Source organism: Canis lupus, chromosome 1 (genome assembly GCF_048164855.1).
Source record: "Canis lupus baileyi chromosome 1, mCanLup2.hap1, whole genome shotgun sequence".
Lineage (NCBI taxonomy): Eukaryota > Metazoa > Chordata > Mammalia > Carnivora > Canidae > Canis > Canis lupus.
In genome coordinates, this window is record NC_132838.1 from 17,244,531 (window position 1) to 17,260,596 (window position 16,066).

Sequence of the window (16,066 nt, forward strand, 5' to 3'; positions counted from 1 at the left end):
AAATTTTTTATTTTGAAATAATTATAGATCCATAGGAAGCTGCAAAATCCCTGTGTTGCTCACCCACTTTCCCCCTGTGGTTGCACATTATGGAAGTATCATCTATTGCTTTTTAAAGATGGTTGTCCTGGGAAGCAATAACATACCAGGGTCATTTGCTGGAAAAGCTGAGCTGACTCACCCATCCAGACACTGCCTTGAAAGGAACCCGGAACCACAGTGCCCCAGACACCTTCCGTGGCCTTCAGACACAGGCTTGCAGCTCTGAGCTCAGCCAGTTTCCTGGTCTGGTTTACCTGGCTCTTTTCCAGGAGGGGATTTCCGCCATCCAGTGTGGGACGCTGCAACTGTATTTTGAGAGAGAGAGAAGGGGAAATTTCAAAGTGGAGACAATGTCAGCCCTTGCCATGAGGAGACCCAGGAGTTGCGATTGAGCAGCTAATGTGTATTCTTGGTTTCATTCCGCTCATTTTCGTGGATGGCCACCTGGAAAAAGATGCTCTGGGGGATTCAGAGAAGTGGGTGGAGTCACCAGATGTCAGAAGAAATGAATTAGATGTAAACCAGTGAGGGTGAGGGTGACAGCTTCTTGGAGCTCAGACAGGTGTCAGAGGCTTCTGATGGAGGAGGATTGATTCCTGCCTGGCTTTATAGCAGGAGTTGGGGGAGGGGGAAGGGGGTGGGAGATAGAAAGGGAGTGGGAGGATGGCAAAAGTCCTAATTTTAGCAAAAGCCCATTTAGTTATTCTGTTGCCATTTTGCTAATTATAAAAATAAGGATTTTCAAGAGTTAAAAAAATACAGAAAGAGGGACACCTGGGTGGCTCAGCTCAGTTTGAGCGTCTGCCTTTGGCTCGGGTCATGATCCCAGGGTCCTGGGATCGAGTCCCACATCAGGGTCCCCAGAGGGAGCCTGCTTCTCCCTCTGCCTATGTCTCTGCCTCTTTCTCTGTTTCTCTCATGAATAAATAAATAAAATCTTTAAAAAATTAAATGTACTGACCTTTAAAAAAAATACAGAAAGATATAAAAAGTAAACCCTACCTGTAACCCTACCACTCAATAGTTAAAAAACAAAACAAAAACAACAAACTTGATATGTTTCTTGTATGAAAAATGCATGTTATAAGAAAATTGTTAACAAATTTCAAACAAAAAACAGACTTCAACCATTTGGCTTAAGAGGGAAGTTAAGGATGTTTTCCTCCCTGGAAATACATTTGCTACATTGAAGCATCCACTTCTTGTTCTGATAGAACTTTTGGAAGCTGCACAGAATACTCCTATTGCTCTTCTTTGGAATAGCACCCTCTACCTCCTCCAATCTTTAAAGGCCCATTAACTGCCCTGAGTTACGTAGTGAGGGAGGAGAAATGGAAGATGGAGCCCTCTTCTCAAGCAGGAGCTGGGGAGTAGATGATACACCCAGTGGCATAGAGATAACAGCCGGAAGCTTCGGGAATAGAACACGGAGTCGCTGTGCCAGTTTGCTGGGGCTGCCATAGCAAAATGCCACTAGCTGGTGACATAGACAACAGACATTTACTGTCTCTCAGGTCTGGAGGCCACAAGTCCAAGACCAAGATGTGGGCAATGTTACTTCCTTCTGAGAGCTGTGGGGGAGAATTTGTTCAGACTCCCTCATGTGCTCGCTTGGCTTCTATTGGGTGGCTGGCATGTTAAGTGCTCCTGGGCTTGTACAAGCATCCCTCGAACTTCTGCTTTTATCTTCACATGGTGTTCTCTCTTTGCAAGTGTGTCTCTGTGTCCAAACTTCCCCTTTTTATAGGGACACAGGTGGATTGGATTAGAGCTCACTCGTGATCTCATTTTAAGTTGATTACCTCTGTGAGACCCTCTTTCCAAACTAGGTCATGTTCTGAGATACTGGGGGTTAGGACTTCAACATATCTTTTTTGGGGAAGACACAACTCAGCCCACAACAGTAGGCAACCATGACTGGGGAGGAGTGAGCCAGTGTGGATGCAAGAGGGAGCCCTGGGGAACCACCTGGGGATCCGTGAGTCATTGGTTATGTAGACCCACTGGGCAGAGGGCATAAGAGGGAGTTGAGGAGGAAAGCAGGACCCGAAGCTCGAAGTTCCAAGGGCCTTGATTCTCTTGGGGGTGGGGGGGGAGATGAAAGCTTTCAAGCTGGGAGGACTGTGGTCACATGTCACAGGGCAGCATTGTGGGAGATGGGCTGGAAGGCCAGAGCAGGGGGCCAGTGAGAAGGCGCTTTGCTATCATCCAGGCACAGCTGATGAGGGCAATGTTCAGATTTTTGGAGGTAGTTGCCTTCTTTCCTGGGTGTTTGTGCCCAGGTATTTGTGCCTTGGATCACACAGAACACAACCTTCCCCTGCCCACCTCTCTGGTGCCAGCTCCATACTTCCTCCCATACCAGCCAACTTCCCTTTGTCTCCTCTGCCCTTACCAACCAGGGTCTAGAGAAGCCCTGGACCCACGTCACTGCTTCCTGCTTCTGGGAGTCTACACAGCCCTCTGCCTGAGAGCTTTGTCCCTGTTTGTACCCCTGGCAAGCCCTGGGGCTAAAATCAAGAGGTGGCTCAAAGGTGTCTCCTCCTCTGAGGAGCCCCCTGGCTTCCCCAGATGGACATTCTAACCGGTAGTAGCTCTTGGGACGTTGGATTCTATTGTCTCTTGATGTGACAGTTTCCCTCTAGCTCATGGTCCTCAGCCTGGCTGCTCTTTAATGTCACCTGGAGAGTTAAATAAATAAATAAGCAAATACACCTGATGCCAGGGCCCCATCTACATAGATTCTGATCCCATTGATTTAGGTTAGGGCCCTGTGTTTTGTTTTTGGTGCTGTTTTGGTTTGTTTGGGGTTTTTATTTTTATCTTTTTTATTTTTATTTTTTTTTAAAGATTTTATTTATTTATTCATGAGAGACACAGAATGAGAGAGAGAGAGAGAGAGGCAGAGACACAGGCAGAGGGAGAAGCAGTCTCCATGCAGGGAGCCCAACGTGGGACTCAATCCCGGGTCTCCGGATCACACCCTGGGCCGAAGGCGGCACTAAACCGCTGAGCCACCCAGGCTGCCCTGTTTGGGTTTTTTAAGGTTTTTTTTGTTTGTTTGTTTTGTTTTGTTTTGTTTTGTTTTATGATAGGCACACAGTGAGAGAGAGAGGCAGAGACATAGGCAGAGGGAGAAGCAGGCTCCATGCACTGGGAGCCCGACATGGGATTCGATCCCGGGTCCCCAGGATCACGCCCTGGGCCAAAGGCAGGTGCCAAACCGCTACGCCACCCAGGGATCCCTTTTTATTTTTTTTAAAGAGACAGAGAGAGTGAGGGGGAGTGGCAGAGGGAGAGGGAAAATCATAAGGCAGACTCACCACTGAGCTTGGAGCCCATTGAGAGGCTCAATTCCAGAACCCCAAGATCATGCCCTGAGCTGAAATCAGAAGTCAGCCACTTAATCACCTGATCTACCCAGGCACCCCTGTTCTTGGGGTTTTAAAGTTTCAATTAGTTAAAAGAGTTTTAAAGTTTTTAAGTTTTAATTAAAGTTTTTAAAGTTTTAATTAATTAATTCGTTTAAGCGGTCTCTATACCCAATGTGGGGCTCAAACCCACCACCCTGAGATGGAGTCTCACGGCCCTCCAAGTGAGCCAGCCAGGTGCCTGGGGACCCTGTGTTTTCTAGAAGTTCCCCGAGGTCATGCTAACACACAGCCAGGACTGGGGACCCTGCTCCAGAGGTTCCCAAGCTTTAGCATGCATCAGAATCGCCTGGATGGCTTATTCACTGGGCGCACACCCAGAGTTCCTGGCTCAGTAGTTCAGAGATGAGGTCTAAGAATTTGCATATCCAACATGCTCCCAGATGGTCCTGGGAGCTACTGGTCCAGCAATCACGCTTTAAGGACCACCAGTGACCCCTTCTACTGCAGGAGGCTTCAGAATCTGCTGTGGGCGTTGGTAGAAATGCAGACTCTTGGGCCGCAGCCCAGTCCCCCAGAACAGAATCTGATTTTAACATGACCCCCGGAGGATTCATGTGCATGGTAAGGTTTAAGAAGCACCACTTCAGACAGTAAATTCCTCTCCTAGGAACCATGAAATTTCAACTTTCATGTAGGTTACACCTAGGACGACCTGACACACAGTAAAACACTAAGTACATATTCATAATAGGAATGAATGTACATACGCACGTCGAATGTTTGTTTCTGAGTGATTTAATTGTTGGTATCTGGAAGCTTGGCTATATAGAGTTACTCAAGCAGAACAACAACTCCTGCATGAGGGATCCAGCTGTAGGCCCTGGGGAGGACACAATCATTGTAGTGGTCACCCACCCTTGAGCCAAGATTGAGTGCCTCTATTTTGGGCCAAGCCAACATTTAGGGCCTGGGCATAAGATGCTGAGCAAGACCCGGTTCCTAACATGGTGGAATTTGCCATGAAACATTTGCTCATTTCTGTGATGACCATGCAGGCCAAATGTTAGTACAAGAGATGGCTGGAGGGGCTTCTGTACGTGAGCCACCATCTGGGAGGTCCAAACCAGGGCTACCTGCCGGGCTCAGCAGAGCACAGTGATCACCAATGAGGGTCAGTGCTCTAGAGGCCGCAAGAGCAGGTGGGCAACACCCAGAACATGAGGCAGGTTGGCTGGGCCACCATCCAGGTGTCAGGAACAGGGCTTCCAGGCTCAGAATGTGTACTGACGAGAGCAAAGGAAGGGAATTCCAGAGGCTGGTCACTGGCCAGCCTGCCAAGATAGAGAGAAAGGTGGAGACCCAACTGCTTGGATTGAAAAGAAGAAAGATGGGACCACATCTTGGGAATCAGACAGAGACTCAATGGAGACCTAGCACACAAATGAGTTCTCAGAGACAGACCTGATGCTCCAGTTGAGGAAGCAAGCAAGCAAGGGAGAAGAGAGGGAAGGAAGGAGGAATCCCCAAAGGGCAGGGTTTCCCAAATTTCTTCCAGTCTGTAAGAACTGAACCCAATATTCCGGTTCACCCCTAACTGGAAGAGTAGTCCTCTTCTGCATCTATGGCTGGTTTCACTAAATCTAGAAAGTTCATTGGGAGCTGCAGAGAGAAATTTTGGAGGGCCCAGGGAACAAATGAGACTTGGAAATGCAATGTGGTGAAACGAGAGCACTGCAACAGGAGCTGAGAGTTGACAAAGTCCAGGTGACCAAAGGGCACAGGACGAGAGAGCCGTCCCACCTGCCCCTTCATTATGTTTGATTGGCCCAGTAAGAATACCACAACCCAAGAAAGCATCGAGGAGCCAGTCCAAGTACTTAACTCCCAACGACTGAGGTACAACAGGCGCTAGGCCTATAAATCTGTCTTTTATTATCTGGTTGGCTTAGCCAGGTCTCCAGAAGGAACAGTAAAGTTTTATGGTGTACTTTAACAAGCCGACCTTCAGTGTCAGGCTTTGTCCTGGGTGAAACTTTCCCTGGCAGCATTTGAGGTCAGACAAGATCACCCAGCCCTGCCCTGATGCCCCGAGTGGGTGGGCTGAGGTTAGGCTGTCGAATCTGATAGATCGCTCATGCAATACAGTGCAATCTCCTTGTCTTCATGTATGTTCATGTGCGTGCGCACACACACACACACACACACTTAACCTCTTTATAAGAGGCGCAGTTATGAAGATTTTTCTGATTGCTTGGTCTTTTGCTGCTGCTGTTTTCAACTGCTGGAATTTTTTAATTCGCTTTTGGGTGGGTTATTTGGAAATAGTATTTTCTCATTTCTTTGAAATCGTTTTTTTATTACTAGTTATTCATATTCGCTTTCTCTTCAATTTATTTGCTTTTCCATAGAAATGCCATTAAAGGACATTCAAACTGCTTAAAAGGTAAATGTAAATAATCATTCAGAAATGTCTGGTACTGGGGCACCTGGCTCAATGGTTGTGCATTTGCCTTTGGCTCAGATCTGGATCCTGGGGTCCAGGGATCAAGTCCTGCATCAGGCTCTCCTCAGGGAGCCTGCTTCTCCCTCTGCCTATGTCTCTGCCTCTTTCTCTGTGTCTTTCATGAACAAATAAAATCTTAAAAAACAAACAAACAAACAAAAAAAACAGAAATGTGTACTACTGAAGCCCCAGAAAATAATGAATAATTTGGTTATTAATAATCAATAATTCAGTTATTGCATAAGAACATAAAAACTCAAAACAAATGTTAGTGCTATTTCTGGAAGTAAATGGAGCCATGACTGGGGATTATTTCAGTCACAATACTAATCGTTTTCCCAGTTAAAATTCTGTGAGTGAAAGATATTTCTTTTTTTTTTTTTTTTTTGAGAGATATTTCAACAACTCAGCAGGGTCTGCTGAAATGCAGAGTAAATTGCAGAACATGACAAGAAGGAATTCTGACAAAAAGAAAAAATGAAATCCTAAGTCGTTCAGTGAGCATGGAGTCAAAATCCCATAACAGTGCCCTGATCAAAATTCCAAGCCACAATTAGTTTCTTACATTAAAAACATGACGCCTGTGCCCAAACCCCCAGGTTTTCATTCTCCCTGTTGTCTCTCAATCTGATTCATCTCAGGGCTTATTTGCCCCCAAAGCAAATTCCAGAATCATTTTGTCACTGATTCAATCTCTGAGCTGTAAAAAGCACTGATGCTCTCATTAGATTATGCTTTGAAAAACGACTTTAATAGTTATAAAGTTTAAAAGCTCAATTTCAGAAGAATCTGGACCGAAACTTTTACATCCAGATAAGAGTCGTTGCTTTCAGGGTTGTCCTCATTTGGTATTGCTGCTGAGAAAGTTCTGGAAACTTTTCAGAACCCAAGGTCGATTCTTTGAATACCCCCCTGAGGTGTCCAATCTTTTTCCTTTGTTTGGAGCTTTGCTTTCCAGAAACAACATAGAGTTTACTTTTTGAGTGTTGTGGGTGGTCTGCTTGGGTATTACTACTCGGGTCTGAAATCCCATTTGGACTCATGGGATGGATTTTCTTGTGTGGTTTGTAAATCGATTCTGCAACCCACCCTGGAAGAGTTTCATAGGTATTTCAAGCAAAGTTAAGATCCTAGGCAAAAAGTACCTCTTCCCAGAATGGCTGTTTAAGAGTGACTTCAATCTGGCTAGAAATCACAATGCATTTTTAAAATAAATTAGTGTGAATTTACAGCCACGGCTCCAGCGCACGTACTTGTGAAGGTGAAATGCTTTAGGGAAAGATAAAGACGACTTCAACGTGTTTTACTTTTAGAAGTAAATGGTTTACTCTTGCTTAGGGGGAAGATTCTTTGATTGTCTTCCCCATTACACACAAAAGATGACAGATGAGAACTATTTCATCGCCCCTGGCGCTGGTATTTTGCAGAGACTCACAGAGAATGAAGAACAGAAATAGGGAGAATAACACATACCTTGTAGTGAGTAGGGAGTACTAACCCAGTTTATGGTTCTGGAACAATGGTCTCCTTCCTCTCCATCATTCACACCTGCAAAAGCAATCAGCTAATAACCCCCCAAACCCAGCAATTACGCGTTTAGTACCATGGACAGTCCTGATCCCAAATACCATGCACAATGACTTGCATTGATACGTTGCTTTATGTTTTTTATAGGACTTTCTGCATGATCCTGCTGAGAGGTAGGCGGAGCAGGTAACTTCTCCCTCTTAAAGACTGGGATATGGAAGCACAGAGGATAGGGTGCTTGGCACAAAAGACTAGTTAGTAGCTGGTACAGATTTCAGATTTGGTGTCTAATTAACTCCAAAGCCAAGGTCTTTCTTGGCAATATGCTCCCAGGGTTGAAGTAACACCAGCACAGCCTCGTGCATTCCAAAGTTTGCAACAAAAAAGGGAGGTATGAGGCCCACTTAAAACATAATTTATTACGAGCTATTTTAGGCAAACCTAAAATATAGATATTAGCACAACGGCTGTCTGTTACTGTGCCGTCCGGCTGAACAATGAAACTGATGATGCTAGAATGTCAGTCTTTTCCAGGCCTTCCTACCTCATCCCTCTGCTTCCCCAGGGACTAGCGCCTCTGCTGGGGGAACATGCGAGGGGTTCTTTCTCCTCGAAGACCATTTGCTCCGGCCTTGGAGAATGAATGGAAAGGTGTAAAGGTGGCTTTGACCCTAACCTGTGCTCACCTGCTTCCTCATGAATTGGCTGGGACTGGGGGCAGGTGGGTAGTGAGCTGAGGCTTGAGGTCTAGCACAGACCAGTTACCCAGGCAGGACACTGTGACAGGAGTTAGCACTGCTCAGTGCAGAGCAGGTAAGAGAGCAAAGGGAAGGGGGAAATTTTGCGACTACTCACTTGGAGGTTCTCCCCAGCCCCCCAACTTCATTCCTTCCCAAAAGGCAACTGGAGTAGAGTCAGGTCAGTGAGGCCAGGGCACCTCTGCTCAGTTTTCCCTTCTCGTTCCCTTTCTCGCTCTGGTGTCCCTGCTCCACCAGCCCCACAGGGGCCCCAAGTGCCCAGCTGTCCATCCTTCCTTGTCTGTCTGCACAGAGGAGGCTCCCTCCATGAACCATTGTGGGTTTTTGCCTCCAGTGGACATTACCAGCTCTCATTCCCCCTGTGTCTTTCAAACGGGTACTTTTGCAAACTAAGCTACAGTGAAAGAAAAAGATTAGGGACACACCCCAAAAGGGGTGTTTGTACAGTGTTCAGTGCCTTGGCCATCAGTGCCTTGCAGGAATGTTTTAATGGGAGGGGATTTCCCAGCTGGGCTGGGAGAAAAGAGCTTTAGGGCAGGGAGTAGTGTGGGAGAGATTTGCCTAGGTAAACAGTGCCTTGAGATCTCAGGCTACACCAGATAGAATATGGCTCAGGGTTCACACTTATGAAGAGACTCAAATTTGGATCCTTGCTGTTCCACCCAAAGAATGGCCCCAAAGATAATTTCATGGTAATAAAAGATGTTCTTCATACAACTTCAAAGCTGCCCATAGTAGATCACACACGCTATCTATCGGGCACCATGGACTAATTGTTTTTTATGGATTCTCTAATTACTGGTTGAAATCCTACTGAAATCCTATTTTAGCATAATTATCTCCTATTCATTTGTTAAATGTGTACATTTAAAATATTCATGTTGGTGGGGGCACCTGGCTGGCTTGGTTGGAGGAGCCAGTGATTTTTTTTTTTTTTTTAAGATTGATTTATTTGAGAGAGATAGAGAGAGAGCACACAGTGGGGACTAGCAGAGGGAGAGAGACTCTCGAACAGACTCTGTGCTCAGTGTGGAGCCTGACACAGGGCTCCACCTCATGACCCTGAGATCATGACCTAAGCCAAAACCCAGAGTGAGAGGCTTAACCCACTGTACCATGCAGGTGGCCCTGTCAGAGGAGCTAGGGATTCTTGATCTTGGGGTCATAAGTTTGAGCCCCATGTTGGGGGTAGAGATTACTTAAATAAATAAACCAAAATAAAATAAAATAAAATAAAATAAAATAAAATAAAATACTTCATACTTGTGGAATTAATGTTTCTCAATTTTTATTTTGAAAAATTGAGACTCTCCAGACTTGAAAGATAAAGCAACGAACATATATCCCTCATTAAATTCATCAACTATGGGCAGCCCAGGTGGCTCAGTGGTTTAGTGCCACCTTCAGCCCAGGGCGTGATCCTGGGGTTCCGGGATCGAGTCCCACATCGGGCTCCCTGCATGGAGCCTGCTTCTCTCTCTGCCTGTGTTTCTGCCTCTGTGTGTGTGTGTGTGTGTGTGTGTGTGTCTCATGAATAAATAAATAAAATTTTAAAAATAAATTAAATAATAAATTCATCAACTGTTAACATTTTGTCATTGTCTTTCTCTGTTCTGATTTCAACACACATACCCTCTACACCCCACATATACATTCTCCTTCTTACTGAATCATAAACTGAGTTGCAGAAATCATGGCAGTTCATCCCTAAATACTTCATTATGTAACTTCTGAGACTACAAACATTTTCCTAATAACAACAATGCTATTACTATACATACCAAAGATAGATATTATCAACAAATGGGGATTATCTATAAAAATTACTTGGATTTGTCTGCTCAGTAAATTTGTCTCTCCTCTCATTTATTTGTCATATTAAATTAATTAAGCAAGGAGACCATCAGACTGAGGTGATTCTAATGTGGTGGCCCACGTAAGCCACCCAAAAATCTCCACCTGTAAATGCCTCAAGGTTACAAAATTGAAACCTAAGGACAACCAACCAATCACAAACAGCCAAGAAGGCTTTAAGCTAGAAGCCATCAGTAATTTCCTGACTGCCTCTTCTGGATTTTCTGCTGGTGGAGCCCTCCTGACCATTTCTGGTTTGGTGCTTGCTGATTCAAATCAATTTTAGTTAAAATCAACTCTTAAGAAATTCTTATTTTGCCCTAATTTATCTTTTAACAGTTTTCAATTATTTATCTATACCAATTAATATTGATATCATGATCATGGACTCATGATATTCATTTTATCCTTTGGGTAATAATACTGCTTCATTTTTTTTTTTGCACAAATTATTTCAATTTTGACCATTGTGTGTGTGTGTGTGTCTCTTTCAGTTGCTTCCTGGATGCCTCTGATATATTCTCATCATTGTGGGTTTTTTTTTTTAATATAAGAATAAGTTTAGGGGCACCTTGGTGGCTCAGTGGTTGAGCATCTGCCTTTGGCTCAGGTTGTGATCCTGGGGTCCACATCTGGTTCCCTGGGGGCAGCCTGCTTCTCGCTGTGCCTATGTCTCTGCCTCTCTCTGTGTCTCTCATGAATAGGTAAGTAAAATCTTTAAAAAAATAAATAGTTTAATTATTTAAACAATAATATCACTTTGTACATACAAATTGTGAAATCTGAACAATAGAATACTGCATTTATTTATTTGTTTTATTAAGGTGTAGTTGATTTGAGGCACCTGGAGGGCTCAGTAGGTTAAGCAAGGGACTCTTGATCTCAGCTCAGGTCTTTATCTTAGGGTCCTGAGTTCAAGCCTTGCATTGGACTCCACACTGAGCATACAGCCTACTCAAAAATAAATTAATTAATCAAAAAATAAAGTATAGTGGACTTAAAGTGTTTTATTAGTTTGAGTGTACAATATAGTGCACTGACAATTTTGTGGTAGATTTTTTTTATGCGCTTCAAGAAATTCTTTTATAATTGGATTTGTATTGATTGTTCTGGGGATCAGTATGGACGTGCCAATTTGTACATAATTCTTAACAGACATACTGAAAATCTAAACTATCAAGCAGTTGTGATACTTAAAATTATTCCAGTGACCTTGCAGCTTAAAATTTAGGGGCAAATTTTCCTTAACAGGACATCAAGTAGGAATATCTTCAATTGTTGATAGGGCTGTTAAATTGTTAAGTCCCATTAATTCACGATTTATTTATGTATTTATCCATCTACTTATGTATTTTTTTTTAAATATTGTATTTATTTATTCATGAGAGATACAGAGACAAAGAGAAAAAGGCACAGACATAGGCAGAGGGAGAAGCAGACTCCCTGCAGGGAGCCCAATGTGGGACTTGATCCCAGGACCCCAGGATTATGCCCTGACCCAAAACCAGATGATCAACCACTGAGCCACCCAGGTGTCCCAGTTCACAATTTAATACTGTACGCATGAAATGCAAATTTTCAAACCTGCGCAGCACATTAACAAAGTTTTTTTTTTAATTTTTTAAAATTTATTTATGATAGTCACACACAGAGAGAGGGGGGGGGCAGAGACACAGGCAGAGGGAGAAGCAGGCTCCATGCACCGGGACCCCGACGTGGGATTCCATCCCAGGTCTCCAGGATCGCGCCCTGGGCCAAAGGCAGGCGCCAAACCACTGCACCACCCAGGGATCCCACGTTAACAAAGTTTTTAAGAAAACTTTATTACCAAGACCAAAATATTACAGAGTACACAAAATTCTGACAGAGAGGGCCAAGATCAAGGGGTGACTTTTTTGATTTTGTTAAAGATTTTATTTATTCATAAGAGACACACAGAGAGAGGCAGAGACATAGGCAGAGGGAGAAGCAGGCTCCATGCAAGGAGCCCGACATGGGACTCGATCCTGGACCCTGGGATCATGACCTGAGCCGAAGGCAGATGCCCAACCACTGAACCATCCAGGCACCCCTAAGGGGTAGCTTAATTTAAGAAACAATTCTACCAACAAGAGGGAATAGAAGTAATTTAAAATTTTCAAGATATATTAGATGCATGACTGACTGCAAATTGCTATTTCATATGCTTGGTATTATAGGATATAAAAACCACACCATCTATGGAATGTTAAGCTGACACCCAAGATAATCAAAGCCTCTTATACTCAAAATCCCCATCTGCTCTGGTTGTATCAAGAAATAAACAACCAGCAAATGATTTTACCTCCTAACAACAAAAAACATTTATGCTTAAAAAATGGGATGAGATGGGATTCCCTCCTCCTCCTCCTTAGAGAGGGAGAGAAGGAGGAGCGAGAGAGGCAAAGGCAGAGAGAGAATCTTGAGCAGACTCCCATGCCCAGCACAGAGCCCTATGTGCGGCTTGAAGAGCAGAAATCAAAAGTTAGATGTTTAACCCACTGAGCCACCCAGGCACCCCGGGATTTCCTCCTTAAAAATGTTTCTAGAGCTACTAAAATTCTTGCATTTACAAAATAATTGATAAAGCTATTCCTCTGGATTGTATAAGGAGGGAGGCAGTGACCACCGATAAGACATAGTATATGATATTCATCAGACTTGGCGCCTTCACAGGCTGGACTCTCCTCATTTTTAGTTTCTCCATTTTCTGCAAGGTAAGTCTTCTTTCATTCCTCAGTTAACCACTTCAGACTGTCTTCCCTTTGCTCTCCTTTCCCCCTTTTGTTTGCACTTTGTTTTGTCTGAAGGTTTATCCTTTCCTGCCACCTTTTTTGGCTTAGTTTCCACAGTTGCAGGAGCATTGGTAGCTGACAACTCGCAGATTTCCTTCTGCACCCCTCCTTTGCTACCCCCCTGGGTGGAGCTGACCTTCCCCTTGGGTATCTGGGTGGTGGGCCAGGTGCACCAAGAGTCTTCTGGAATTGGGGCTGCCTAGCTGCTGCTGCTTCTCCCACCACCTAATTCATGGTGGGTTTTTTGGTAAGGTTTTGCTTTGTTTTGTTTTGTTTTGGACACTTTCCTACTTTCTGGCACAAGAAGCTCTGGCTTATCCGGTATATTTTCTACCTGAGTCCTAGAATCCATCATTTCTCCAAGGAGCCTTGCTTCCTCTTACTGGAGAATGAAGTTAGAATCCAAGATCCAGTGTCAGAGGTGCTCGTTGCCACTGGGATGTTGTTATTCCTAGACCCTCTCCACTGACAGAGAAAGGAAATAGATACATGTCTACCAACCGGTGCCCATGAACCGCTTTATAAATATTTCTGTACATAATCATCTGTGTGGACATTAAGCTAAACATTAAGGGAAAACATGCTGATGTTTCCAACTCTAACCCATTACCACATGGATAGTTCTAGCCTCGTCCCCTAGCTTATCTACAACCTTCCATTCCAACAGTGACAAACCTGGCTCCTACCATCTGCCCTCTACTTAACTGTTCATTAACTCAAAAAAAAAAAAAAAATTCTAGTGTTAGCATCCATTTTTGCCATTTTTTTTTCTGATGCTTTTGTCGTCCCAGATGTGGCCAGTGGGGTTCCTCCAAACTGTGTCCTTTCATACACCTCCATCTTTGAGCACTTCATCACTCTTGGCACAGGAAGATATTCTAGACTCACCAGTGCTTTGTCTCAGCCAGATCTTTTAGTAGGGAAGTCATGATTTATTTTAGAGATTAGAGATTGTTCTATTTAGAGAACAAGATTGGGGTGTTTAGTTTGCTAATTACCACTGGGTTATTTTTTTGTTTTGCATTGCTTTGCTTCCCAGCTCTTTCAGTGGACAGAGCTCATGATATCTACATAGTGAGTTTTTATTTTATTTTTTAAAAAATATTTATTTATTTATTTATTTATTTATTTATTTATTTATTTATGAGAGACACAGAGAGAGGCAGAACACAGGCAGAGGGAGAAGCAGGCCCCCAGAAAGGAGCTTGACCTCAGGACCCCAGGATCACGCCCTGAGCCAAAGGCAGACGCTCAACCACCGAGCCACTCAGGTATCCTTACATAATGAATTTCTAGTGATACTTTCAATTCAAACCCAAATCCAACACTACAGAATTTTCTCTTATTTTCCTCTATTCCATATTTCTATATTCCTTCTCCCACTGTGAGAGCCCTAGTTCCTAGCAATATCAGAATATTTACTCATTTGCTCTATCCTACAGCACATGCATATTTTCAAAATCTCTGCATTTTAAAATATACCTGAGCCTTAAAAAAATGGAATTGGCTTAAGTTTCCCTGAGTCTCCTATGGGCACTGCTTGAGATGCTTCTCACACAACTCAGGGGAGGCCAACCTGATTCCATCTAGGCATTGGGTAGGCCCTGATGCACGTGGCAACAGAATATAATGCATAAACTAGCAAATGTCAGAGACACATTGTCCTTCGATTCTAGAGTCTCTTGATACTATCATGCCCTCTTTATTCACCACACATTTATATATTTTCTTCAATTCATTTGACTTAAATTCCAACTTAAATGGAAAAAGCAGCCCCGTCTTTGCCAGGGCCTCTAGTTCTGAATTTAAATTGTAAGCACTTGTGTTAGATCCGGAGACTCTGGATTGAGCCAGGGGAGGCCTCTGTGTCAGACTAGCCATGTGCGATAAGAGATGGCACTGGCCCATCTTTAAGAACCTTACAGGTGCAGGACGCCTGGGTGGCTCAGTGGTTGAGCATCCTCTGCAGTTGGCTCAGGTCATGATCCTGAGGTTTGGGGATCAAGTCCTGCATCAGTCTCCCCAGGGAGCCTGCTTTTCCCTCTGTCTGTGTCTCTGCCTCTCTCTGTGTGTCTCTCATGAATAAATAGATAAAACCTTTAAAAAAAAAACTTACAGCTGCAAACATTTGAGGATTAGGAAGCACCTCAGAGAAGTTTAATACCATGGGACCACTGAGGCTTACTGGAGAATTTACCAGAAAACAGTTTAGCATTGGGAGATGAGCAAGATTATGAAGGGTTTGGGAAAATCTATAGGAAGAACGTACAGTTGATCTCATGGCACTGACAAATAGGCCATCGGAATACATTTTAGGGTTTCTTTTGGTCTTTCTTTCTCCCTTTCCCTCCTTCCTTTATGGACTTCTTGTGCAGAATTGAGTTAACTGTACCTCTCATGCGTGCTCATTGTCAGCATGAATTATGCAAAGCAACTTTTGTTTTCTTTTTCTCCTTCTTGCCACACAGCCACCCGAGTGACCTTTTATAACACAAGTCAGATCCCAGAGCTCACATCACACCTTCACTCTCAACCCACCAGTGGATTCCCTTCACACATGGAATAAAATGCAAAAGTCCTGCCACGGCAGGGAGGCCCTTGCAGATCCCTGCCTCTGGTTACCTCTTAAGATTTTCCTCCCGCTTGCCAGGACGTTCCAACTCCCAAGCTATGGACCTTGTCATTCCCTCTACCTGGAACATGCTTCCTGTATCTTATAGTTCATGCCTCCTCCTCATTCAGATATGCTCATGGTCACCCCACCTAGGGATGAGTAGCTCCCATCCCTCTCCCTGCTCAGGGGTTTGATTCTTCTCCCTTGACTCCCTAAAGCTCTATCAGCCAACTGTTTATTGTCTCTGTTCCACACCCAGATGTAAGCAACATGAGCGTTACCATTTGGATTAATTCGTCATGCCTTCGTCAGCTCCTAGAACAGTGCCTGGCACACCCAACTAGCTCTATCACTATTTATGAAGTGAACCCCCCCTCGCACTTTCCCTTCCCTGGATCCATGCCCAATCTCATGAGGCTGCTAGATGTTCTTACAAATAAGTTTGTAAAATGCTTAATATTGAATTTGTTCCATCTGTGTGGAAGACAGCGCTGTTTGGGAAAACCTCCTCTCTGCCTACCTGTGGACAGAGCAGAGTGTCCCTCACCAAGGAGCAAAGGGTAGGAATCAGGCTCCACCAA

General features: G+C 44.0%; 1 long non-coding RNA gene across 1 annotated transcript in view; it reads right to left on the bottom strand.

Moving 5' to 3' along the window:
* LOC140630914 (uncharacterized) overlaps positions 1 to 16,066 on the bottom strand; it is a 95,208-nt gene that overhangs the window by 1,120 nt on the left and 78,022 nt on the right. Inside the window, exon 2 of the long non-coding RNA XR_012028593.1 lies at positions 182 to 347. This is a non-coding gene — a long non-coding RNA (uncharacterized lncRNA). The remainder of the gene's footprint in view (positions 1 to 181; positions 348 to 16,066) is intronic.